Here is a 26,614-nt window from a genome sequence, read left to right as displayed (position 1 = left end):
GAGGTTTGTGGAGGAAGTGATGGATTCAAAATATGGTGGATGGAGAAAACTAAGAAGAGCAGTCAGCAGATATAAAGAGTCAAATTGGTGGAAAGATTTAAAGAAAGTGTGGTTGTCGGAAAAATAGGGGAATTGCTTCGAAAAGACGAAATTTCATGGAAGTTGGGGGATGGCAAAGATATAAGGTTTTGGGAAGACAAGTGGTTAGACAATGAGGTCTTAAGAGTAAAATTTTCGAGGCTATTTTCCATTGCCAATGAAAAATCTGGTAGTCTTTCACAAGTAGGTTTTTAGAATAGACACATGGTGTTGGAAAGTGGCATGGAGACGTAATCTTTTCGAGTGGGAAATCGGTGAGAAAAACCAACTCACATCGTTGTTAGATAACAAAACCTTATTAAAAGGGTCCAGGGATCAATAGATATGCAAGGCGGCAAAAAAATTATCTTATACGGTTAACTCAGCTTATAATTGTCTAAGCACAAGGGATGAAGGAGCCAATAGTACATTGTATGAGGCTCTTTGGAGCATCAAGGTGTTACCTTCAGCATTAACTACTTCCTGGAGAGTTTTGGATGACAAGCTTCCGACGCATGCTAATTTGGAGAGAAGAGGGTTAATCCTGGAAAGCAATAGGTGTGCTATGTGTGGGGAAGATGAGGAAAGTGGAAGTCATGTATTCTTCGAATGTAGAGTAGCCTGAAGAGTATGGTGCCTTTGTAATGAATGGGTGGGGGAACCAACAGTGGTCTATAGGGAAGGCAAATCCCATTTCCTACAGTTTAATTTGAACTAGGCTACACAAGAGATAAACAGATCTTGGAGGTGTGTTTGGATTGTAGTGGTCGGAGAAATTTGGAAACAAATAAATCAAGTCACTTTTAAGGAAGGTCGAGCAGATAACTCTGAAATCTTCACTTTGGCTCAACTAAAGGCGTGGACGTGCCTTACCAGCAAAGAGAATCTAGCTGAATTTACGTACGCCCAAAGGTGCATAAATCCTACGGAATGTCTGAAATCTATCCGGAAGAGAAGATGAAGAAGGAGAGGTTTGTTTTAATAGGAGGAAGTCTCGTAACTTACAATTGTAAACTATTTTTAATTTTGTTTTCGTGATGTTTCTGAGATTAGTGCTACTAATGCTCTTAAAGAGCTAGTTGTTAGTTGTTTGTAGGTCCAACTAAAGTCACGACAAAGGTGATTCAAAGCTTGGTTATGGTTGAAAGATATGATGAATGTTTTTCATGTTGGGTTCCCTAATTGGATTCTTTATCACGTTATATGTTTGAAATTAAAAGGGTAGTATTAGGGTGGGGTTAGGTGCTGGATGGGATCCTTTGTTTTTTCACTATCTTCATATGTATTTGGATTACCTGTTTTGTGCATTAGCTATTGGTTAGAATTGTATATCTATGTCTATTGGTTGGAAAGGTCTTATGGTAGGGATGCAGGGACAATGATTCTCTTAGTGGTGGAGTCATATATATGTTACAAGAAGGGGACTAAGGAAGGGACAAGGAAGATGATGGTGTAGAAGCGATTTATTAAGCAGAAAAAGGTTCTGGGTTAATTTTTGCAGCAACAAGTAGGACAGAGGTTTGTTGAGGGGTCTGCTAGGCAAAAATCTGACCTGTAAGCCCATGTCCAAATGTTGTCAATACTGGTCAATGTTATGCAGTTTTTGTAGATGCACGTTTTGTGTGGTTGGTAGACCAGCTCTTGGCGCTTAAAAGATGAGGATGTGCGGAGATTTTTGTAGCTACTGGAAGTAGACTGGCAGCAGAGGTCATGCCTCACTTTGGCAATAAAATGTAGTACACACGGTAGTAGGTTTGGAATTGCTACAATGGGAAGGGAGCAAACTACATATCAAGTTTTTAGATTGTTAATTCCAATAGCTAGATAGCCATCAAGTTTTTGGTTTACTGGTTTTTGCAAAACCAGTTCTGTTTGGATAGGGCTGTATAAATAGTTTAAGATTCTTGTTGAGTTAAGTGGTGTGTCACTTAATCTTGCTTTTCTTTGTTGATTGCTTAAACTAGGAGTAACTTATGTATAAGGGTTGGGACACCCCTAAAATGTTCCATTTTATTCTATTAATTCATTGCTCATAAAACAAAATCTCATTCGAAGTATCCAATAGTAGATTTGTTATTGAAGTAGTTGTTCAATTGTAAAAGTGAGTAAAATATTTTTGAATCACTATTAATAGGTATAAATAATTTTGATTACGGATTCTAATGGCTATTTTGCTCTCTCTTTTTCTTCTATATTAGACGATAAAAATGATCTCATATAATATTTTAGATTTTCAGTTGTAACTACCTTATCAGTTGTAAATGTTTTATATCAGTTATAACTGCTATCAGTTGTATCTGCTCTATCAGTATCAGTTATTTTTATTTTTATTTTTATCTTTATATTTTTATGTGTTATATTAATATAACACTCAATAATGTAAGTGTGTAACAATTCTTGATTAATAAAATATATCATCTTTTCCTCCATTTTCTCTTCTTTCTCTATAAGAGATATAAAAAAAACTAATATGGTATCAGAGCTTTTAGGAGCTCTGGGCCATCTCTTTTGTTTCTCTATCTTGCTCATTACTTTTTCATTAGGAGAAGCCAAACCCTAGATCACCTTACTAATCCCTCCAATCTAAACTATCTCAGCATCAATGAAAATCTGACCATGGTCCTCGTTCGTTCCCTGTTACCCAAGAACAATTATCATGACAATGATACAGACAATGTGTTGGTGAATATTGTGGTTGATCCACGAATCAATGGAAGATATGGTAGAGGCAAAGGTCGCAATTTTAATGGACGAGGCGAAAGGGGAAATAATTCCCTTTTTTGTACATATTGTGGAAGAAATAATCATACAATGGATACATGCTATTGATCCTGCCTGTTGACCAAAACGTTGGAACTTGCCTCGTCAAACTTGGATCGACGTGTGCACCGCTTCACCCTCCGTCCTTCGTCGCGATCCACCTCAAGAACCTGCAAAAGAACAGAGCGGCGCCGCTGCGGCCGATCGCACTCCAACGCCCAAGTCAGTGACTGAACCACCAAATACTTCAAGAGTAACACTCAAGAACTCTCAAGGAACCGTGAACCAGTTCTCTCTCACAGTATGCTCAAGAACTCGCAAGCATAAAGAAGACAATCTGAACGTGCGTACCTCAGAAGTTCGTTGGGAAACCCTTATATACCTGGTCACTTTCTCTCTCCTGGCAGTTACACATCTGGACACGTGGCTCGCATCCAGTCGTACACGTGCCATCATCTGGAGCCTCCTTGACTTGGGCGCTGCTTCTGACTCTCCTTTGGCTAAGTTACTTATGCATGATACTGCTCAGTGCATAGCTAACTTGGAGCGCGATCTCTACTGGAATTGGCGAGCTAGGGTGCCTTCGTACACCTTCCCTGTGGTCTCGCCGGCCGCCTTCATAATCTGCACCACCTTCATCTTCGGCGATGTGCTTGCTCCGGCGATCTCTAATCACTTAGTCGCCTGAGTTTACACCTGGCGACTTCATCTTTAACCCGGTGACCGCCGGTTCTGGTATACTGGAGATCGGAGCACGCCAACTTAATAACTGGCGATTTCACGAGCCCCCCGACTTCCTTCCCTTCTGCCAACCTGGCATCTCGTCAACACGCCTATACTGTAGCTTGACGCCACGTCATCACTTCCGACTACCAGGGCGGTACACAAGCCCCCCAGTCTTAAGCGAAGACTTGTCCAGCGAAAAGACTAAAGTAGTCACGTCAATACCGGTCTACGTGGCACTGGCGCAGAATTCCAAGCGGTTGTACTTTCTGCTTCTCTGACGCTCCACCAAACACTCCTCCCATCGTTCGACACGTGGCTTCATCAACGGTTACCTTCAGTTAACGTTTGCGCTTCCCAAACCCATTTCGAAAAACCCTTAAACTCATTTCGCTTCACTGTTTCATCACTTTCTTCGTATTCTCAGACGCTCCAACTCTCTTCTGCAAAAGCTCTCAACGTTCTTCAACCTCCTGAATCACCAACATCCTTCATTACTCTTCCGATCATAAAAAGGTACTTCCTTTCCTTCTTCTGCTGGTTTTTCCTGCATTTTAACCGATTCGCATCATCCTTTAACTGTCTGGTGCATACGTTGTGGGTTGTTTTTTCTATTTCTCCTTCTTCGTAACTTAGGGCTTCGTCTTCATTACAACGAACCTTCGTTCGTTCGTTTTCTCACCCTTCGTTCATGATCGAGTCAGCCTCTGCGAGTCCTGATCACCTTTTCTTTTCTTCTTCCTTTGCAGCTTCCGCAATGACTCGCTCAAAGATCACCCCAAATCCTCCTCCTTCGTCAGGAAACCCCTCATCACAAGCACACAACCCACCGCGAGCACGTGGTGCTTCTTCTTCTCAGGCTGAGAGGCCTGCACCCTCCCGCCCCAACTTGGCTCAGGCCACTCCACCCGTCGCCGGAGGAGCCTCCGTGCCTTCTCCAGATTTCAAAAAACTATACCCATGGGCCACCTCGACCTTGCTGGAGGAAACCTCCTCAGTAAACTCTGCTGGGGCGGTTCTTCGACTGACGAAAGGGGATGAGCCTCACCAATCGTTTCACAAGGAGCATTACGACAGAATGACGGTGCTACCTTGCCCCCCCGACCTGCCCGTGTGCGCCGACGACAAGGGGAACAACGACGGGTTGTTCTGCTTCGTCTACACCACCCTGTTCAAGAAGGTGAAACTTAGGTTTCCCTTCACTCGCTTTGAAAGGGAGCTTCTCACCGAGCTCGACATCGCCGCCGCCCAGCTCCATCCCAACAGCTGGGCGTTCGTACGGGCTTTCCAAATAATGTGCGACCACTTGGGGCTGCCAGCGTCAGTGGACGTTTTCCTATTTCTTTTTGAAGCCAAGCACCGAGGAGATCGCATGTGGGTAAGCTTGAACGGGATTGTTGGGAGGTCGATCCTCTCTATCTTCCAGCAATCCTACAAAGACTGGAAGGGCAAGTTTGTCCAGGTGCGCCCCAATGACAAGGACGCTTCTCTGCTCGACGGTTTCCCCTTGTATTGGGTAAACAAGGGGAACAAAGAGTCCAAAACCAGCTTCAGGAGGCCAAGAAGTCCTGATAGCATGAGCGCTTTGGACAAAGACCTCTGCTTCTTCTGGAAGAGTGTGGCAGATGCCAACATTACCATCCTCACCACCACACTCATCTGCTTCGAGTTCTTCGAAGATCAACTTGAAATTCACATAGGTTAGAACTCACCTCAACGTCTAAGTCTTCATTTTAACATTACCTCTGTTAACTGTTTCTGGGCGTCTTGTGCGTTGTGCGCAAGACTTTGGTTTTATTTTCTGCACCATTTATCTGCTTCGCTTCATACTGCCTTATGCATCTACTTTTTCTTTCTGAGCTAACCCATGCATTTTTGCTTTATGCAGATCGTATGTTGGGCCAGGGCAAGCTCGCTGAACTGAGGGCGCTCGCCCGATCCCACGGGTTGGCATCGGGTTCCCAAACCGTGCCAAACTCTGTGGTGGAGATCGTCGCCGCTCAGGGCAGATCGCCACCCAAAGGCCCAACTTCCTCTGAGGCCCAACCCGCCAACCAACGCAAAAAGCTTATCCTCAGGAAACCAAAGAGGAAAGCCCCCCAAGTAGTCCACGAGGAGGAAGAAGAAGACGACGAGGCGACTGAGGATGGCCTCGTCACGAAGAGGAAGAGGGTGGCACCTTCTTCACCATCTGCTCCACCCCCTCTTCCAACATCAACACCACCATCTACACCTGCCCCGCCTCCAACATTGCCTCCTCCACCAGCTCCCGCCTCGCCAGTCCAAGTGATCCCTTTGGCATCTGCGCCTCCTGTGGTTGAGGCCGCCGAGCCTAACTTCATGGAGGACCCCCCGAGCGCCTCCACGCCTTATGTATCAGCTGGAGGGGGTCCTCCTTCAAATGCCTCAACCGCAAACGTTGCACCAATCGGGGATGAGGGTGCCCACAACTCTCCATTATATCTAAAGCTGTGGAGAGCTCCACCAGGAAGCTCCAGGATGACCTCTTCACACTCCAAACCGAGAACAACTCCATAAGGATTGAGGCGGAGAGGTTATCTTGCAATCTGACACTCGCCGAGATCGAGCACTCCCGAGTAGAAGATGCAATGAGCACCGAGCTCCGGGTGGCGCGCAAGGAAGCCACCGATCTACGCCATAAGGTGCAGCTTTTGGCTCAAGAGAAGATTGAGCTAGAGAGCAAGCTGGTGCCTTATCGCGTCAAAGTGGCTGACCTGGAGGCCTTGATTAAAACTGACGCCGCCAAGGTGAAGAAACTCGAACAAAGGTCAGCCGATCGGGAGGTCTTCCTGGGAAAGGTGGAGAAGGAGAGGGACGACACCATGGCTAAGCTTGCCGAAGCCAACGAAGAAAAAGGGAAGATCGCCGCTGAACTGGGCCTGGTGCAGGCAGAATCCAAGAAGGTTGTTGAAGACCTTCTTCAAGCTCAGGAAACCATCGAAGAACTCAAGAAGCAAGCTGAAGAGCTGGAGCAGCAGAACGAGGGGCTGAAGAAACAGATTGAAGAACTTAAGAAACAGATCGAAGAACTTAATCTGAGTTCTACCCAGATTCTTGCTGCTGGATTCGAGGCTGCCCGGGAACAGTTCGCCTGCTTGTTCCCCGATCTAGATCTCAGCATGGTGTCCCTCAACAACGAGGTGGTGGATGGGAAGGTTGTTCCCGCTGAAGACTGATTGATTCCCCCCCATCCACTACCTTTATGCTTTCTCCTTTCATATGATTGTAATGAACTTTTTCTTTTTCTGTACATGTACCTTGAATCTGATACTTACTTAACGATAAACTCCTTGTATTTCTTCTTATAACTTCTTTGGCTGCCTTAACTTTCCTTGCACAATTTGCTTCAAGAAATTAACTTAACGATTTCGTAAGCGCGATCATATACTTAACTGCTTCGAACCACTTTGATTTCGAATAACAATCACTCTAACAACTTGTAATCTCAAGGCAATGAACCTTAGCGTAAAATCACTCTTCAAACAACGAACTTTAACTCAACTAATGGCTTAAGACACCGCTAACCCGACCTGCTTCATGAAAACGGGTCTTTAACTTTCTTGCCACTGTTTGAACTTTTCCTGGTCGCCAAAGACTCTTGGCGATATCAGCTTCTTTCTGGCTTCATACCTTGGCCATTATTCCTTTATCTGGGGGTAGAGGCGCCTTTCGGATCCTTCTCTACCTCCTCGAGCTTCAGAACAAGAGACCGGGTGGCTAGGCGCTCTCTTCGAACCTACCTTAGCCACCCTCCAAACTTCTTCCACCCTTTACACCATACCTGAGCTCGTTCGAGACGAGAAGGATTTTATCTTCCCTGAACTCGCTCATAGGCGAGAAGGTCTTTTAACTCGCCTGAACTCGCTCATAGGCGAGAAGGTCTTTTAACTCGCCTGAACTCGCTCATAGGCGAGAAGGTCTTTAAATCGTGCCTCTACATTGCCCCAGGGGTTACATCTCCTCCCCCCCAGAAACACTGAGGACTTTTGCTGGTGCCTCTACATTGCCCTAGGGGTTACATCTTCTCGCCCCCATAAGCACTGACGACTTTTTACTGGTGCCTCTACATTGCCCCAGGGGTTACATCTTCTCGCCCCCAGAAACACTGAGGACTTTTCACTCTTCCTCGCCTGCACTCGCTCGACGGCGAGGAGGTCTTTATCTCGCCTCAAAACGCGCGGGGGCGTTGAGGTCTTTTAACTGGTGCCTCCGATCGCCGAAAGACGATGAGGACTTTAACTTTAACTGGTGCCTCCGATCGCCGAAAGACGATGAGGACTTAGAAACTTTTTAGAAAGCATGCAACATATCTTTAACTCGCCATAAATCACATATAATTGACAAGGTCTTTCTTCAAAACTCTCGGAAAACAACAAGCATGCAATCTAAAACAACTTAAACTTCGAAAACTCCTCTTTATTGGGTGGCCTCGTTAAAAACCCTTCTTAGGGAAAAAAGAGTGCCCCCTTCAAACTGTTTTAACAGAGACATTGTAATATCACTTCGTGTTTGTCTTTACTTACAAAGTTCTTAACTGTAATATAACTTGAGGTGCGTGGCGTTCCAAGTGCGAGGAATCGCCCCTCCTTCCAATGTCTCTAAGCGGTAGGCGCCGTTCCCGAGCGCCTCGGTTATTTTGAACGGTCCCGTCCACTTAAGCGACAGCTTATTCTCCATCTCATACTGGTGGGCTTTCCTCATCACCAGATCGTCCTCTCTGAACTGTCTCGGCATCACCTTCGAGTTATATCTTCGTTCAATCTTTCTCTTCACCGCCTCAGCTTTTAATCTCGCCTCTTCCCTGACCTCATCCAGTAGATCCAGGTTCAACCTTCTCTCCTCATTCGAGTGTTCCTCTACGAAGTTCTGGAATCTCGGCGAGCTCTCCTGGATCTCCACTGGAATCATTGCGTCACACCCATAGACCAAGCTGAACGGGGTCTCATGGGTTCCTGACTGCTCGGTGGTGTGGTACGCCCAGACTATACGGGGTACCTCCTCAGCCCAGCTTCCTTTGGCTTTCTCTAACCTTCTCTTCAAGCCTCTTAGCAACACCCGATTAGCTGACTCTACTTGGCCATTTGTCTGAGGGTGCTCGACGGATGCAAACACTTGCTGAATTCCCACCCCTTCGCACAGCTTCTTCAACAGGTGGCTAGCAAACTGAGTCCCATTGTCCGACACCAGGCACTTGGGCACACCAAACCGGCACACAATGTTCTTCCACACGAAACCTTCGATCTTGTGCGCAGTGATCTGGGCCACTGGTTCTGCTTCGATCCACTTGGTGAAATACTCAATCGCCACCACCAAGTACTTCATCTGCCTGATCGCCAGCGGGAATGGTCCCAGGATGTCGATTCCCCAAGTATGAAACGGCCAAGGGCTGTAAATCGACTTCAACTCCTCGGGAGGCGCTTTGTGCCAATCGGGTGCTGTTGGCATTGCTTGCAACACTGTGCATACCTCTTGCAATCTTCTCTTATCGTTGGCCAGTAGTAACCTGCACGGAGAGTCCTTGCGGCCAGAGCTCGACCCCCGACGTGGCTTCCGCATATCCCTTCATGGAGCTCTGCCATAATCCTCGTGCATTTCTCGCCATGCACACATTCCAGGAGTGGGTGAGTGAACCCAAACCTGTACAACTCGCCATCAATCATTGTATACCTGCTAGAATTTTTCTTTATCTTCCTAGCCTCCGTCGGATCTAGCGGGAGAAGGCCATCTGCCAGGCACCGCTTGTACTGTGTTATCCAGGTGTCTGGCTCATGGGTAGCGCAGACCTGCGTCATGTTCACCTTCTCTCCTCGACATGCTCTAATTCTCGGCGATCTCAATGTTTCTTGCGTCAAAGACCTGTGACTTCTTGCCGTTTTTTCCGTCGACCTGCTTATCTGAAGAACCAGGTGATCTGCTACAAATGCTCTCGGCGTCTTCAGAGTTTCTTGAATCACCGTCCTCTGCCTACCCCCCTTGCCTGAACTGGCGAGCTTAGCAAGCAAGTCAGCTCGGGCATTCTGCTCTCTGGGCACATGCACCACTTCAAAAGAGGCAAAGGAACTCTTCAATTCCTGCACATACTCCAGGTAAGCCGCCATTTGTGGATCTTTAGCCTGGAACTCGCCTGTTACTTGCCCCGTGACTAGCAGCGAGTCACTCTTAGCCATCAGCACCCTGGCTCCCATCTCTTTGGCCAGCAAAATTCCGGCGATCAGCGCCTCATACTTTGCTTGATTGTTGCTGGCCTTGAAGGCAAACCTCAAAGATTGTTCGATCAGCACGCCGTTGGGCCCCTCCAAGATGACTCCAGCACCGCTACCCTGTTGGTTCGACGATCCATCCACCGAGAGCACCCAACGGAAATCGTCCCCTTCAACTCGTGTTGCCTCAGATGAGAGCTCGACCACGAAATCTGCGAAGATTTACCCCTTAATCTTCAAAACCTTCTGGATGGGCAAGTCGGTCATCACCAGTATCGTGAAGCTATGGAAATAGTGGCGTAACCTCCTCGCCGAAAATACCACAGCCAGCGCAGCCTTCTCCAGGGCCTGATATCTCGTTTTGGGGCCCTGCAGCACCTTACTAACAAAATAAATAGGCTTCTGGGCCTGATCTTGGTCCTGGGCGAGCACCGCACTCACCGCCTTCTCAGTTACAGCAAAATACAACCTGAGAGGGGTTCCCATCAGCGGTTTGCACAAAACCGGCGGGCTCGCCAGATACTCCTTGAGCTTGACGAAGGCTTCCTCACACTTCTTCGTCCAGGCAAACTTATTATTGCGCCTTAAACACTGGAAATAGGGATGGCCCTTCTCTCCGCTAGCGAACACGAAGCGAGACAGGGCGGCCATCCGACCTATTAGTTGTTGTACTTCCTTCACAGTGGCCGGGCTTCTCATTGCCAAGATGGCGGCACACTTATCCGGGTTGGCCTCTATTCCTCTCTCAGTTAAGAGGAATCCCAGGAATTTTCCAGCCTCCACGCCAAAGATGCACTTCTCTGGATTCAGCTTCAACTTGAACTTGGCGATCGTCGTGAACAATTCCTCCAAGTCTGCAACGTGCTTGCTATTTTCTGGCGAGGTCACGACCATGTCATCGACGTACGCTTGCACATTCCTCCCCAGCATTGGTGCAAGTACTCGATCCATCAACCTCTGGTACGTGGGCCCCGCATTCTTCAGCCCAAACGGCATCACCTTGTAGCAGTAGCACGATCTCTCGGTCATGAAGGCAGTCTTCTCTTCATCCATGGGATGCATCTTGATCTGGTTATACCCCGAGAAGGCATCCAGGAAGCTCAACAACTTACACCCTGCAGCACTATCCACCAGGGCGTCTATGCTCGGTAAAGGATATGAATCCTTTGGGCAGGCCTTGTTTAGATCAGTGAAATCGACGCACATGCGCCATTTCCCATTACTCTTCTTCACCAGCACGACATTTGCCAGCCATTCAGGGTACTGGACTTCCCTGATGTGGCCTGCAGCGAGGAGTTTCTGTGTTTCGTCCCTAATCGCCCGCCTCCTCTCCTCGTTGAACTTTCTTCTCCTTTGTCGCACTGGTCTCACCAAGTTGTCCATCGCCAGATGATGGCACAAGAAGTCGGGATCGATCCCGGGCATGTCCGAAGCGGACCATGCAAACGCATCCAGATGCCGTTCTATCACCTTGGCGATCTGGTCCTGGAGCTCAACCTCCAGGGATCTTCCCAGCTTGAAGATCTTTCCCCCGATCTCTCTCTCGAGCCACTGCTCGACGGGTTTTGGCCTAGTCTCTCTCGCGATCACCGCCCTGGCGATTCCCAGCTCTCTCGCTTCCTCAGGGCGATTCCTCGCCTCTTCTTCCTCCAGACCAGCGTTCCCCTCCCCCAGCTCAGCATCCACCATCTCCACGTCTCTTCCGGCGATCTCTTCTATTACCGTCGATCTGGGCTTCACACCCGGAGGCGGGGTGGTCGTCACGTAACTCACCGATCTCTTGTTTTTCAGGCTATTCTCATAGCACTTCTTTGCTTCTTTCTGATCGGATTTGATGGTGATCACCACCCCCTCCATAGACGGCAACTTCACCTTCATGTGCCGAGTCGACGGTATAGCGCCTATTCTGTTGAGCGTGGGCCTTCCCAACAGAATGTTGTATGCTGAAGGAGCGTTCACGACAAGGTATTTGATTTTCTCTGTTCTCGAACCTGCCTCATCTGTAAACGTAGTCCTCAACTCTATGTACCCCCTGACCTCCACCTGGTCGCCAGCGAAACCATACAAACACCCTCCATAGGGCCTCAGCTGGTCAGGGGGTAGCTCCAACTGCGTGAAAGTCGGCCAGAACATCACGTCTGCCGAGCTTCCTTGGTCCACCAGAACCCTGTGGACCTTTCTTCCTGCTGTGATCAACGAGATTACTATGGGGTCGTTGTCATGAGGCACAACATCCCGAAGATCTTGCTTGGTGAACGTAATGTCCACATCCGGCGAGTGGTCTTCAAACATATCCACTGTCATCACAGACCTCGCGTACCTCTTTCTCTGTGATGCGGTGCATCCACCACCCGAGAAACCCCCTGCAATGGTATGGATTTCCCCGTGCGTAGGCATCTCGTGCTGCTGAGCCTCTCCACCTGCTGGTTGGGAGCTCGACGCGCCCCCCGTCCTTCTATCCAGCAAGTAGTCATTTAGGAACCCGCTCTTAACCAGATCGTCGAGCTGGTATCCTAAAGCCAAGCACGAATCCACGGTATGGCCAAAGCCCTGGTGAAACTCACACCAGGCGTCTGGCTTTGGTCCCAGCACCTTGTCGCCTACCTTCTCGGGCACTTTCAACCTAGCTAATATGTTGGGAATGGCGATCAGGTCCGCCAATCCCATGACAAACTTGTGCTTAGGCGGGCGATTGTACTCCCGGCGTGCTGGTTGCGGGCGACCTTGGCCCCTGCCCTTGTTTTTCCTTGGATCATAAGGATGGCGAGTCCTCTGATCCCTCCTGGCCGCCGCTGTCTCCAGAACCCTCTGTGGCTGGATCCTAGTCTGGGCGCGCGGCCTAGCGGGAGCCACGCTTCCTCTCTTCTCGGCGACTTCACTCTCGTCGGCGATGTGGGCCACCGCAAGTCGCCTAACCTCAGCAAACGTGGCGGGGTGAGCCCTGATCAATGCCTCGCAGAATGGTCCCGGCAGCACACCCTTCTTAAATGCGTAGACCAGCATTTCCTCATCTTTGGCCGGCGATCTGACCATCTGCGCTCCAAAACGATTCAAGTAGTCCCTGAGGGACTCTCCCTGATATTGCCTTATATCAAACAAATCGTAAGACACCCTGGGCGGTGCCTTATTCACGATGTACTGCTCAACGAAAATCTTCGAGAACTGTTGGAAGTTGGTTATGTGACCTGTAGGCAGGCTCACAAACCATTCCAGCGCCGTTCCCTGGAGTGTGCTCACGAACATCTTGCAGTACACGGCGTCTGATCCTCCTGACAGCATCATCTACGAATGGAACGTGGTGAGATGAGCCTCAGGATCCTCCACGCCGGTAAAAACAGCCTTAACAGGTACCACACTCGCAGGAATAGGCGTGTCAGTAATCGCCTGAGCGAAGGGCATGGGAAAAACACGAGGCGGCGTTGACGGCGCGACCTCTTCAGCAATAGGACGCCTTTGCTGCTCCTGAAGAGCTTGACGCAGCTCTTTAGTCACTTTACTAAGCTCATCATTGCTGGCCCGAGAGGCGACCAGGTCCTCATGCATTCTCGCCTGTTCTATGCGCGAGGCTTCCACAGTTGCCTGCAACGAACGCATAATCTCCACCATCTGCGCCATCGTCATGGCGCCGGCGCCTTCAGCAGCAACAGGCGCAACTGGACTTGAACGGTTGCTTCTCATTTTTCTCATGAAAACTCAGCAAATCACAGAGAGTAATGAACAACACTTCCTTCAGCGACGATTGATTCAGCGATCAATCGGTCAGAACTTCGCGAACCTCCGCAAGAAAACTCAAGAACACAGCGAACCTCCACGGAAACCTGCAACTCCACCAGAAACCAACGCTTCTTCCACGAGAGACCAAACAAACCGAAGAACTCAGACCTTCACCGAACAAATTTCGCGCAAGGAGCAGAAAACTTCACCTCACCGAACAAAAATCCAAACGAACGGTGGAAAACGCGAAATCACCGAACAAATCTCAAACGAACAGCGAACAATGGTTGCACCAGCACACAACCACGTAGAAAACTACAAAACCTCCAAGAACTCACGCTGTGGATGGGAACAGGTTTTACACAACCCCACGGTGGGCGCCTGATGATCCTGCCTGTTGACCAAAACGTTGGAACTTGCCTCGTCAAACTTGGATCGACATGTGCACCGCTTCACCCTCCGTCCTTCGTCGCGATCCACCTCAAGAACCTGCAAAAGAACAGAGCGGCGCCGCTGCGGCCGATCGCACTCCAACGCCCAAGTCAGTGACTGAACCACCAAATACTTCAAGAGTAACACTCAAGAACTCTCAAGGAACCGTGAACCAGTTCTCTCTCACAGTATGCTCAAGAACTCGCAAGCGTAAAGAAGACAATCTGAACGTGCGTACCTCAGAAGTTCGTTGGGAAACCCTTATATACCTGGTCATTTTCTCTCTCCTGGCAGTTACACATCTGGACACGTGGCTCGCATCCAGTCGTACACGTGCCATCATCTGGAGCCTCCTTGACTTGGGCGCTGCTTCTGACTCTCCTTTGGCTAAGTTACTTATGCATGATACTGCTCAGTGCATAGCTAACTTGGAGCGCGACCTCTACTGGAATTGGCGAGCTAGGGTGCCTTCGTACACCTTCCCTGTGGTCTCGCCGGCCACCTTCATAATCTACACCACCTTCATCTTCGGCGATGTGCTTGCTCCGGCGATCTCTAATCACTTAGTCGCCTGAGTTTACACCTGGCGACTTCATCTTTAACCCGGTGACCGCCGGTTCTGGTATACTGGAGATCGGAGCACGCCAACTTAATAACTGGCGATTTCACGAGCCCCCCGACTTCCTTCCCTTCTGCCAACCTGGCATCTCGTCAACACGCCTATACTGTAGCTTGATGCCACGTCATCACTTCCGACTACCAGGGCGGTACAGTTATCATAAGCATGGTTTCCCACCAAGTTACAAATTCAAGTAAAGAGCAACAAAATTTGCTCATATGGCTGCATCCGTTAATGCTTAAAAAGATATTACTCCTTTCGAGGCTAATGTCCCCAATTCTAACATTCAGATTTCTCAAGAACAGTACAACAGTTTAATGGCTTTGATCCAACAATCATCTTGTCAAACTCCTGCTTTGAATCATATCAGTACGTCCCGAGTCAATTCAGCCAAATCAAGTAAGTTTTATAGTCACTAGTATTAGACACAGGGGCTACAAATCATATATGCTACGATAAGAATATTTTCTTGTCCTTTCATAATATTTCACCTGTCCTGGTCTCTTTACCTAACGGAAGTCAATTAAGTGTTAATTAGTCTGGTACAGTTCAAATATTTCCCTTACTCACTTTGACTGGTGTTTTATATGTACCTTCATTTCATGTCAATTTAATTTTTGTTTCTAAATTAACCACAAATCACAATTGTTTAACCATTTTTCAACCTTCTATTTCTTTCATTATTCAAACTCTACCATGGAGAATGATTGGTATAGCTGAGAGATCACACAACTTTTATCAATTGAGGACCTCTAGTATCCATCAGGTGTCACAAACAAAATTTGTGACGAGTAGACTTGACAATGAGAGTTCGTGTCTTCCAAATAAGACACCTAACATCAATAAATCTTGTGTAGATATTGATAATGCTAAACTTTGGCATTTTCGAATGGGACATTTGTCTTATGATAGGTTGAAAATTTTGTCTTCATATTACTCAAATATTTGCATAGGTTTTGTTCATCCTTGTGATACATGTCATTTTGCTAAATAAAAACGACTACCTCTTCCTTCTAGTTCTACTAAATCAACTCAATTTTTTTATTGTAAAATGGCCAAGCTTGATTGTACTGCTCAAAACATAATAGCTTTTGCACTAGATACTAATGAGTTTTTCAGGGTATCAAAATGCAAAACTGCTAAAGAGATGTGGGACACACTCAAGGCTGCTCATGGAAACAAGAAATCTAATGATTTTAATTCCAAAAACTATACTTGTTTTGGTTGTGGTGAGCAAGGTCACATAAAGGCAGATTGCCCAAACAAAAGCAAGGAGAAAAAGCCTAGCTACAAGGAAAAGAAGAGCAAGACAAAGAGAGCCTACATAGCTTGGGATGAGAATGAGGTATCATCATCAAGCTCTTCATCAAGTGAAGATGAGAAAGCAAACATTTGTTTGATTGCTGAAGATGATGATGAATCTTGCAGCTCAAGTGAGGTAAGTTCTTGTGCTTCTTTAAATGAACAGAATTATAGTGAATTGCTTGCAGCTTTTCAAGAAACTCACGATGAAGCTAATCGATTGGTGCTTTCAAACAACCGATTGAAAGAACTTAACAGCTGGCTAGAAAAGAGAGTGAAATCACTTGAAGATGAGATTGAAAAATCTAAAAATGATTTCAAAAATCTGGAAACACATTTCAAAAATTCTTCTTGCAACTGTGACACTTTCATTTGCGAAAATTGTGAAAACCTTGAGAAGAAAGTGCATTATCTTGTTGATACTGTGGACAAACTTTCAAAAGGGAAATCTAACTTTGAGAATGTCTTGGCATCTCAAAGTTGTGTTTTTGGAAAGGCTGGTTTAGGCTTTAATCCACAAAACAAACAAGATAAGTTTTCAAAAAAAAATTTAAGAAAGCCAGTAGAACAACCGATTGTTAAGTCGAAACATTCGGTTGTTACATGCTTTTATTGCATGAAAAAGGGCCATTCGGTTAGATTCTGCAAAATAAGAAAGGTTTCTGTTCTTAGGGGATTCATGAAATGGATTCCCAAAGGATGTGAGGTTCCAAATGAGAAAAAGAAATCAATTGGACCCACATTTGCGAAGGGGCCAAATCTTGTTGCTTGAACTCATGCTTGTGCAGGAATTCTAAAGAAGTGTCAAGGACTGAGTCATCTGATCAAGTTCTTGGAAGAAAAAGACCAACATTGAAGCTGAATCAATGTTCTGCATCTGTCCAAAGGCCCTCAACAGTTAAAAGAGGCTTCTTGATCACAAAGCACATGACTCATTGAAAGAACTACATAAAGGATAAAACCTTCCTTATCTCTGTTCTTAATTCTTGTTTTTAATTTCTTTTTCATGATTAAATATCTTCTTTAAAATGTTTAATTTCATCTGCTTTGAACTCTTTCTGCTCATAATTAAAAATTCAAAATCAGTTTTAATTGCTGCAGAAAAACAACTGATTGTTTCCTCAAAACAACCAATTGTTTTGAGTCTGACAGCATTGTGAAGAAATCAATTTAATTTCCTTTTGAATTTCTATCCATTGCAGATCAAATTAAAGAAACAATCCTTGGTCATTGAACCTGTGTTGAAAGCTGATCACACTCAGAAGGAAGTTACAACAGTCATAAAGGAATATATTCCACAATCTTGAAAATTTAAGAGCTTTTATGACTAGTCAAAGATCACATGTGAAGACCATGTGACTTTTTGCTTTTTCTGACGTTTTCAGTGCAGGGCATGGTCAAGTCTTCTCTCTCTGAAAATCTGGTACCCACTCATGTCATTGAATGCTTTTTTATTCTATTATTGCTATAAAATATGTTGCAGCTGATCTCTTCCACAAGATCAACCAATTGCAACATCTCTTGCAATTCTTGGGTGAGCTTCTCTCTGTTTCTTCTCTGCCAACATGGACTCAACTAATCCCATCTCAAGAAGAGTCAAATCCAGAGCAGTAAGGTCTGGGGGAAGGCTGGAAGGATGGTTTTCTGGTGATAATGATCTTATTGAGAGATATAGGTCTGAGACTAGCAACAAAGTGATAAACAACCCCAAGGTTGTTTACTTTGATTGGCTGAAAAGCCAAAAGCTGGACAATGTCAGAAGGCTCCTCAAAGATCAATCCCTCAGAAAGTTCTTGGAGATGAAGGGCAATATCTACCCAAATTTGATAAGAGCTTTCTACACAAATCTCAAGTTTGAAGGAAACAACTTTGTTTCTCATGTAAAAGGTGTAGATATGGAGATCACACATGATGTATGGAATGCAGTAGCTGGTCTTAAGCACTCTGGCCTCAGAATCAACAAGGGGAACCTTGGAGTAGTGGAGGATTTCAACAAAGTCCAATACTACAAGAGCTGCTTGAAGAACCAAAATGCTCAAGTTAGGACTTGTTCGGTTGGTGGCTTAAGGCTTGATGAAAGGTTGCTAGCCCTCACTTGGATTCTAACTCCAAGGGGGAGAAATCATTCAGTTCTTACATAGGAGGACCTGGTGTACATCTTCTGCATTATGAAGAAGATCAGAATAAATTGGATACACATCATCAAAGAGCACATGCAAAAGGCAATGAGGTTAAGTGACTATCATTATCCATATGCTGTTTTGATTTCTAAATTTCTACTCTATTTTGAAGTGAACCTAGAGGATGAAACATCTGAGTTGGTCAAGTCAACTCAAGAGTTGAACAATGGATCTCTCAGTAAAATGGGATTCACCAAAGTAGGTGGCAAATGGATTAGAAAAGATGGTGACCTTAGAGCCTCATCATGTGTTGTTGCTGATCATGAAGAAGATGAACATGCTGCAGATATGGATTTTCAACATGAAGATCAACCTGAAGCACATCAAGATGCTGGACCTAGTGTTGGTGCTGGAAATCAGGAAGAAAGAATGCAAACCATGTCTTCTTTTGAGAGATTCATGGTTAATAGGCTTGATAGCTTTGCGGAGAATCAAAGGAATCTCCATGATCTATGTGTCAGCAATTTCCAGAGGATTGATAACAAGTTTGACAGCATGGATGCATGATTCATGACCTTAGATGAACAGATTGAGGCAATACAAAACCAGATCTTTGATCTTCAATATGCTGATGATGATGAATGAAGAGGAAAAACAACCGGTTGATGTATCGAAACAACCGATTGTTTTTGGTGGTTGTATCAGTTTTTCTATTTTCTGCTTTTGCTGTTTTAAATCTAATCTATTAAGAACAATTATCTTTTTCATCTCTTCTTTTTGTCTATTTGTGAAGACAAATAGGGGAAGATTTATGTTGTGTTTGGTTTCAGTTTTTATTTTCTGCAAAACAGTTTGTATGAGTGAAACGTCATAGGTTTTTGCTCCTATATTTGGTTGTTGTTTGCTCTGATATTATGCTCTGAAATTCTGTATTTGTTTTTGCGCTAACCAAATATCAGAAGTTCTATGCTTTGCTTAAAACTGTGTTTTGCAGGAACTGCTTCAGATTCAATCAAGTATAACACAAGCGTCAGGGATTTGTCTTCATCAAATAAGGGGAGATTGTTGAACCAAGTCGTGTTCAAGCTTTGAAGAATCCAAACCCTTTGAAGGATTATGAAGGCTAGCTGTGCTTGCTGTTGCTGAGTTATCCTTTAGATAGGATCTGGGGTAGATTTGATATGTAATCCACTCTTGATTGAATCCAAAGCATAGGCACTCTCAATCCTTTTAAAAGAAAAGTGTTTTCCAAGCTAAGTGAAAAACAACTTGTTGTTTTGTCGAAACAACCTATTGGTTTATACTTAGGTGTTTTTAGAAAAGGTTGAAAACTGTTTTTATTGTTGACTTGCTGCCAAAACCAAAACAACCGATTGATTCATGGAAACAACCGATTGTTTGTTTTGGTACCATAACAGAAAACTGTTTTGTGCTTTGACTGAGCATTAAATGTTTTTCCAACTGTTTACGCTCTAGTTTTTAATGCTTTGACCAATCTTTAAATGCAATTAATAGTTTGTTAAGATTTGATAACAAACAACAACTTTGTTTTACAAATAGAAAAACAGATTTGGGTTTTTTAGAACTTACAGATTTTGAAAGAGTTGAGATTGCTTAGAGATTGAGTTTGATCAAAGTGTGTGAGATAGGATTTTCTCTTGTATTGATTTCAGATTTCATTCTGTAACAAGTGTAATCCTTGTATCTGTTGAAAGAAACCTTGTGTGTTTGCTGAGAAGTGTTGTGTGTTCTTGAGGGGATCAAGATTAACATTCTTAGTGTTGGTGTGTTGACCAAGAGAAGTCTGTGTCTTGAGGGGATTAATGTCACTACTTTGGTTGTGGTGTAAGTGATCTAGGTTTGATTTCTTAGTGGAATTCCTCAGTGGTTTCTGACAAGACTGGATGTAGCTCTGGGTTTAGAGTGAACCAGTATAAACATCTGTGTGCATTCTCTCTATCCTTAATCTCTTTAAATTCAGTTTTAATATTTGCAAACTGGTATAAACAACCGATTGTTTCTGTGTAACAACCGATTGTTTTTCTAGTGCTGTTGTTTTTTGCTTTGTGTTTTGGCAAACTAAATTTCTTATCATTTGTTTCTCAAAGTAATTTCATTCTTGGATTAAAAGTTTGCGAAAACCCTCTTTAAACAATTGACCCCCCTCTAGTTTAAAGACATCCATTCTAACAGTATTGTTCCTTCAGTTTCTGAAACTATATTACCATCCAGTCTTCCTGCTACTGATTCTTCTACACATTTAATTGATATTGATGTCTTGCAACACCGACGTTCTGATCCACAACCTTCATCAGTTCGAGTTTCTACTCGTCTCAAACAACCTCCTGGATACTTGAAGGACTGTCACACTACTTGCTTCTCTTCAAAAGATGTTACCAATCATTCTTCAGGTACTAAATATTTCTAATCAAAAGTATCTCTCTTATCATAATTGTTCTCTTACATATTCTTCTTTTTGTCATAATATTTCTTCTATCCAAGAACCTAAATCATTTAAAGAGGCGATACAACATGATTGTTGGAAAGAAGTTATCACTAGTACAAAAACGTACATTAACGACACCATACAAAAACGGTTTAAAAATAACCATCGTTATAAAATACACGATGGCAATTTTGTAATTAAGAGGCACTTATAACGACGGTCTCTAAAGAACCATCTTTATAACTCATTCAGAGGCACTTATAACGACGGTTCCCTCACGAACATTTGTTATGTGTACTGCTTTAAAGCTCCCACACGCCCAGTTCCTCTCATTTTCACTTTGCACGTTTTAGGGTTTTTGCTCTTCTTTCTCTTTGCACAGCCACTTCTCCTTCTTCAATATCCATTGTCGCTCTTTCTCCTTCTTCACTATCCATTGTCGCTCCTTCTCCCACTTCACCTTCTCTCCATGTCCCACTTCACCTCTGCACCACGCCACAAGTCCCGTTTCACCTTCGCAACCCCGAGGTTGCCACTGCCAGTGCCCACGCGCCCCCTCTTCTATCCCTACTCCCGCACCACCTGCAACACCCGCCACATGCTAGATCCAGCTAGAGGTTTTCATTGTTAGGGTTAGTTTTCATCACTTTTTTACCTAATGTGCATGATTATTGATTCTTGTTTTGGGTTGATGGTACTTTCCATTTAGCAAGGTTGGGCCTTGGCTTTAGTGATAAAAAAACACAGTGAAGATGGTTGTGAATGGATGAACACAACGTTGGGATGTAAGAATATTTTGATTTGACTTGGGTGCACCTGTAACTCCATCATAGAAGGTTAGTATTTTAAATTTTTTAATTAATTTTATAATAAATATTTGCACGTATGAGTTTAGGGTTTAGTAGTTTAGGGTTTGTGTTAGAACTTAATTTAGTGGATATTTGATGGAGGAGTCCTGACATTGAAGAGAAAAGTGATAGATTTGGAGTTGACAAAAAATTAGCATGAAAAAACTTCAAATGGCCATAACCAAAAAGTTGTCTGAAACGAGGTAATGAAGGTCATAGCCAATTTGCCGAGGGGGATTGGCCGCACAAAAATTCCAAAAATCCATCATTTACTGTCATTTTCTTATTTTTTTAGTAGGTATTTTTTAGATATTTTGATGTTTTAGTTCTCATACTTACACTTACCAGAAAATTCTGAAATTTTTCATAATGTTTTCTAGTATAAATTAGAGATTTATCAAACCATTATAATTACATTCATATACATTATTCACAAATATGTTATATGTGTGTTCTAACATGAAATCTTATTATTTCAGTGTTTATTCTATATATAACATGTTGAGTGCGGGGAGAAGTGCAAGTGCAAATGGAAAGAAACTCACTTGGATGCACCTTAAGGTAACCATATATAACACTTTACAATTACATAAACCTTTTTCATATAGTTATAAAACCTTTTGTACACTTTCATATTTAAATTATGATACTACGTGGTGATATTACATGCATTATTGATCTAGGAATTTGATATGATGATAGAAGAGGCCCAAGCACAAGCCCACATGCAAGCCCACCAAAGGGTAAATTTGGTTGGCAATAATCTTCAGGAAATTCAGCATGTTAAAACTTATCTTCATAACTCCTTTAGTATCAAAGACCTTGGTATTCTTCGTTATTTCTTAGGATTTGAGATAAGTCATTCACCTTCTGGTATTGTTCTCAATCAACAGAAATATTGTTTAGATCTTCTTTCTGATAATGGTTTATTGGCTTGCAAACCCGCCTTTTCTCCCATGGAACCATTTTGTCCTCTCTCTGAAAGTGAAGGTTCATTACTTTTGAATCCAAGTGAATATAGAAGATTGATTGGGCATTTGTTATACCTTACTCACACTAGGCCTGGTATTAGTTTTGCGGTTCATAACTCAGTCAGTTGACTCCAAATCCACGAGAACCTGATATGATAGTAACTCTTCGTGTATTACGCTATTTGAAAGGATGTCCTGGTATTGGTCTATTATTTTCCAGTAATAATCAAATTGTTATCAAAGCTTTTTCTGATTCAGATTGGGGAACTTGCATTGATTCTAGGAGGTCTATCAATGGTTAAATTAATGTGATTTACAAATGCGGCTGTGTGCATAGCCGCATTTGTAAATCAAGCGCTTTGATTTACAAATGCGGCTGCTTTGATTTACAAAAAATGCGGTGGCATTTTTTAAATTAATTTGATTTAAAAATGCAGTTGTGTGTATAGCCGCATTTGTAAATCAAAGCGTTTGATTTACATATGCGGTTTTTACGTTTAGCCGCATTTGTAAATGCTTTTTACCCTAATTTTTTTACGCGCGTCACCACTTTCGTAGTTTCTTTCTGTTTTTGCCTTTCGTTTGCGATGTTCATCCTTTTTGTTTGCTCTCGTTTGCGCTGTTCATCTCTTTCGTAGTCTTCATTATAAGTTTGTAAGTTTTTTATTCGCTTTCTTCCTTTCAATCTTCACAATGTTAGTTTTTTAATGGCTTTCGTTTCCTTGCATTGTTGGTCGAAGGTACGTACTGTTACATTGGCTCTCCGTCGCTGCTCCACCACTGCTTCTGCTGCCGCCGTTGTTGCTCTTTCTCCCCTACCACTCTTCACCACCAACTTTGGTTCACGCATAAGGTTGGTGTATGCTGTTTTAAATTTTTTAATTTTTTTTTTGCATTTTTTTGATTTTTTTTATGTATTATAATTTGTATATTTTAAATTTTATATTATTTAGTATTTATTATATTTTGAATTTGTATGTTTTTTATGTATTATAATTTGTATTTTTCAAAAATTATATTATTTAGTATTAGTACTTATTATATTTTGAATTTGTTCTTTTTTATGTATTATGTAATTTATATTATTTAGTAGTTAGTTGTTACTTTATATGTTATATTTGGCAATAATACGTTCTGGTATTGAGTCCGAGGGTGTTCGACGTAACGCGACTAATAGTGGTCATGATGGAGCAAAGATCAGGTGTCCATGCGTTAATTGTTTGAATGGAAGGATACTGGATGTTAATATAATGAGGGAGCACCTGCTATGTGATGGGTTTCTTCGATCTTAAACAACTTGGACATGGCATGGTGAATTATTAAATTTACCACGTGTTTCCGTAACTGAAGAATACGTGGGGTCCACCATGGATGAAGTAGTACACGATGATGTAGATGATGATCGATTGGAAGACATGATTTGTGATGTAGGAGCTGAGCCTTTTGCAAAAGCGCATGGATATGGAAGTATGTCAAGCAATGCAGAGACTCCATTGTATCCTGGATCAACTAACTTCACACGGTTGTCGGCGGTGTTAAGATTGATGAATTTGAAGGCAATAAATGGATGGACTGATAAAAGCTTCACGGAATTGCTTCAGTTGTTGAAGGATATGCTTCTAGAGGGAAATACTCTACCTAATCGTAATTATGAGGCCAAAAAGATTCTTTGTCCAATGGGTATGGAGTATAAAAAGATACATGCATGTCCTAATGATTGTATATTATATTGGAAAGATTTTAAATTGTTGAAAAGTTGTCCGAGGTGCACGTTATAAGTTGAAACAAAAATATGATGATACTATTGAAGATATGGAAAAGCATGGACCCCCAATGAAGGTTATGTGGTATCTTCCCATCATTCCAAAGATGAAGCGTTTGTTTGCAAACCCAAACGATGCTAAGAATCTTAGATGGCATGTAGATGAGAGGAAATGTGATGGCATGTATCGAAATCCAGTTGATTCTATTCAGTGGAGGAAATTTGATGATGAGTTTCTAGAGTTTAGTAAAGAATCAAAAAATATCCGACTTGGTTTAACTACAGACGGAATGAATTCGTTTGGTAATGAGTACAAATCACAGTTCATGGCCTGTTTCACTAGTTATTTACAACTTACCTCCTGGATTGTGCATGAAGAGAAAATACATGATGTTGTCTATGATGATATCTGGTCAGAAACAACCAGGGAATGATATTGATGTATATCTAATTCCTCTAATTGAAGATTTGAAGTTAATGTGGGACCAGGGTGTTGAAGTATTTGACGGATTTGCTAATGAAATTTTCAAGCTTCATGCCATGTTATTGTGCACCATCAATGACTTTCCAAGATATGGTAACTTATTAGGTTATAGTGTTAAGGGTCATAAAGCATGTCCAATATGCGAAGAAGACACTGTTTCTCAACAATTGAAACATGGAAGGAAAACAGTATATCTTTGGCATCGAAGATTTCTTAGAAGTCATCATCCTTACCGGAGGTTGAAAAAAGCCTTTAATGGACACCAAGAGGCTAGTGGTTCACCAACTCCATTAATCGATGTTGAGGTTTACGAAAAGGTAAATAACATAGACCACACCTTCGGTAAGTAAAAAAAAAGTCATTTGTGACAAACATTTGGAAGAAGAAATCAATCTTCTTTTATCTTCTGTACTGGTCGAGGTTGGAAGTCGAACATTGTATAGATGTAATGCATGTTGGGAAGAATGTGTATGATAGCTTAATTGGTACACTTCTTAACATTAACGGGAAGACGAAGGATCGTCTAAATGCTCGTTTAGATTTGATTGAGATGAACATACGCGGCAAGTTGGCACCCATAGAAATGGGTAAGCGTACATATTTGCCCCCAACCTGTTACACAATGTCAAAAGATGAAAAGATTAGTTTTTGTCAATGTCTAAAAGATGATGTTACACAGTGCCACAAGGACATTCCTCAAATGTGAAGAGCCTAGTGTCAATGCAAGATTTGAAGTTAATTGGGTTGAAGTCTCATGATTGCCACACCTTGATGCAACAGTTGTTGCCGATAGTTATCCGTGGGATCTTACCAAAAAATGTTAGACATACCATAACCCGTTTGTGCTCATTCTTCTCTTCCATCTATTGTAAACTCATTGATTCATAAAAACTAGATGAACTTCAAAATGAAATTGTTATTATCTTGTGTGAATTGGAGATGTTTTTTCCTCCATCTTTTTTTGACATCATGGTTCATCTAGTGGTGCATCTGGTAAGAGAGGTTAGATTGTGTGGACTAGTGTACTTAAGATGGATGTATCCTATTGAGCAGTATATGAAAATTTTGAAAGGTTATGTGAAAAATCATTATCGTACAGAGGCTTCAATGATTGAAAGATACATAGCTGAAGAAAGTATTGAATTTTGTTCAGAGTACATGACAAAAGCAAATCCAATAGGTCTTCCAGCTAATTCATGGCACCACAGGCGTTCTACAAGTAAATGTTTACGTGGTGTGAATATAGTAAGCAAATCTCGATCAGAAGTCTTGCAAGCACATTTGTATGAATAACACAGATGAAGTTATACCTTACATAGAAGCTCATAAAGCCACTGTGAAGGCAAATAACCCAAGACAAGCAGAGAAATGGGTCTTGATGGAACATAATAGAAATTCCATGTCTTGGTTTAAAGACGAGGTGTTCAAGGATTCAACGGCATCAGAGACCTTGACCTGGTTGGCTGCTGGATAGAAGTTTGATGTCATCTCATGTACAGCGTACAAAGTGAATAATTGTATATTTTACACGAAGTCCATGGATGAAAAGAGTACAGTTCAAAATTCTGGTGTTACTCTTGAAGCCGAGTCAATGCAGTTTTCGACTTCGAAAGATACAAATCCAGTACTTGGATCAATGGCATACTATGGGTTTATAGAAGAGATATGGGAGGTTGACTATACTAAGTTTTTCGTTCCAGTTTTCAAGTGTAAATGGGTTGACAATAAAAGTGGGGTTAAAATTGATGAATCAAGATTCACACTAGTGGACTTTCGAAAGATAAGGTATCGAGATGAGCCCTTTATAATGGTTCAACAAGCATCTTAAGTTTTCTACTTGAAAGATCCTACGTCAGAACATTGGTATGTCGTTTTACACAAGAAAAAACAAGGGGAGGCCATAGATGATATTGAAAATGGTAACCCCCGTTCATTCACACCAATGATAATTAATAAAGATGACGATGTACTTGATGATGTACATGCAACCCATAAAGACCACAGTGAAGGAATTTACATATGAACATTCAACCCACATGCAACCCATAAATAAGCATTTAGAATTTTATGTATTATTTTTATATGATTTTAATTCGATGCAGATTAACTAATGTTTGTTACCTAATTTTTTTAA

The 26,614-nt window shown here is 43.0% G+C and overlaps 1 protein-coding gene across 1 annotated transcript in view; it reads right to left on the bottom strand.

The window, feature by feature from the left end:
- LOC137813946 (probable 2-isopropylmalate synthase) overlaps nucleotides 1-26,614 on the bottom strand; it is a 45,491-nt gene that overhangs the window by 3,392 nt on the left and 15,485 nt on the right. The window lies entirely within an intron of this gene.

The sequence above is a fragment of the Phaseolus vulgaris genome, chromosome 1 (assembly GCF_000499845.2).
Source record: "Phaseolus vulgaris cultivar G19833 chromosome 1, P. vulgaris v2.0, whole genome shotgun sequence".
Classification (NCBI taxonomy): domain Eukaryota; kingdom Viridiplantae; phylum Streptophyta; class Magnoliopsida; order Fabales; family Fabaceae; genus Phaseolus; species Phaseolus vulgaris.
The sequence above is the reverse complement of the archived record's forward strand: the minus strand, read 5'-3'. Positions and strand labels throughout refer to the sequence as shown.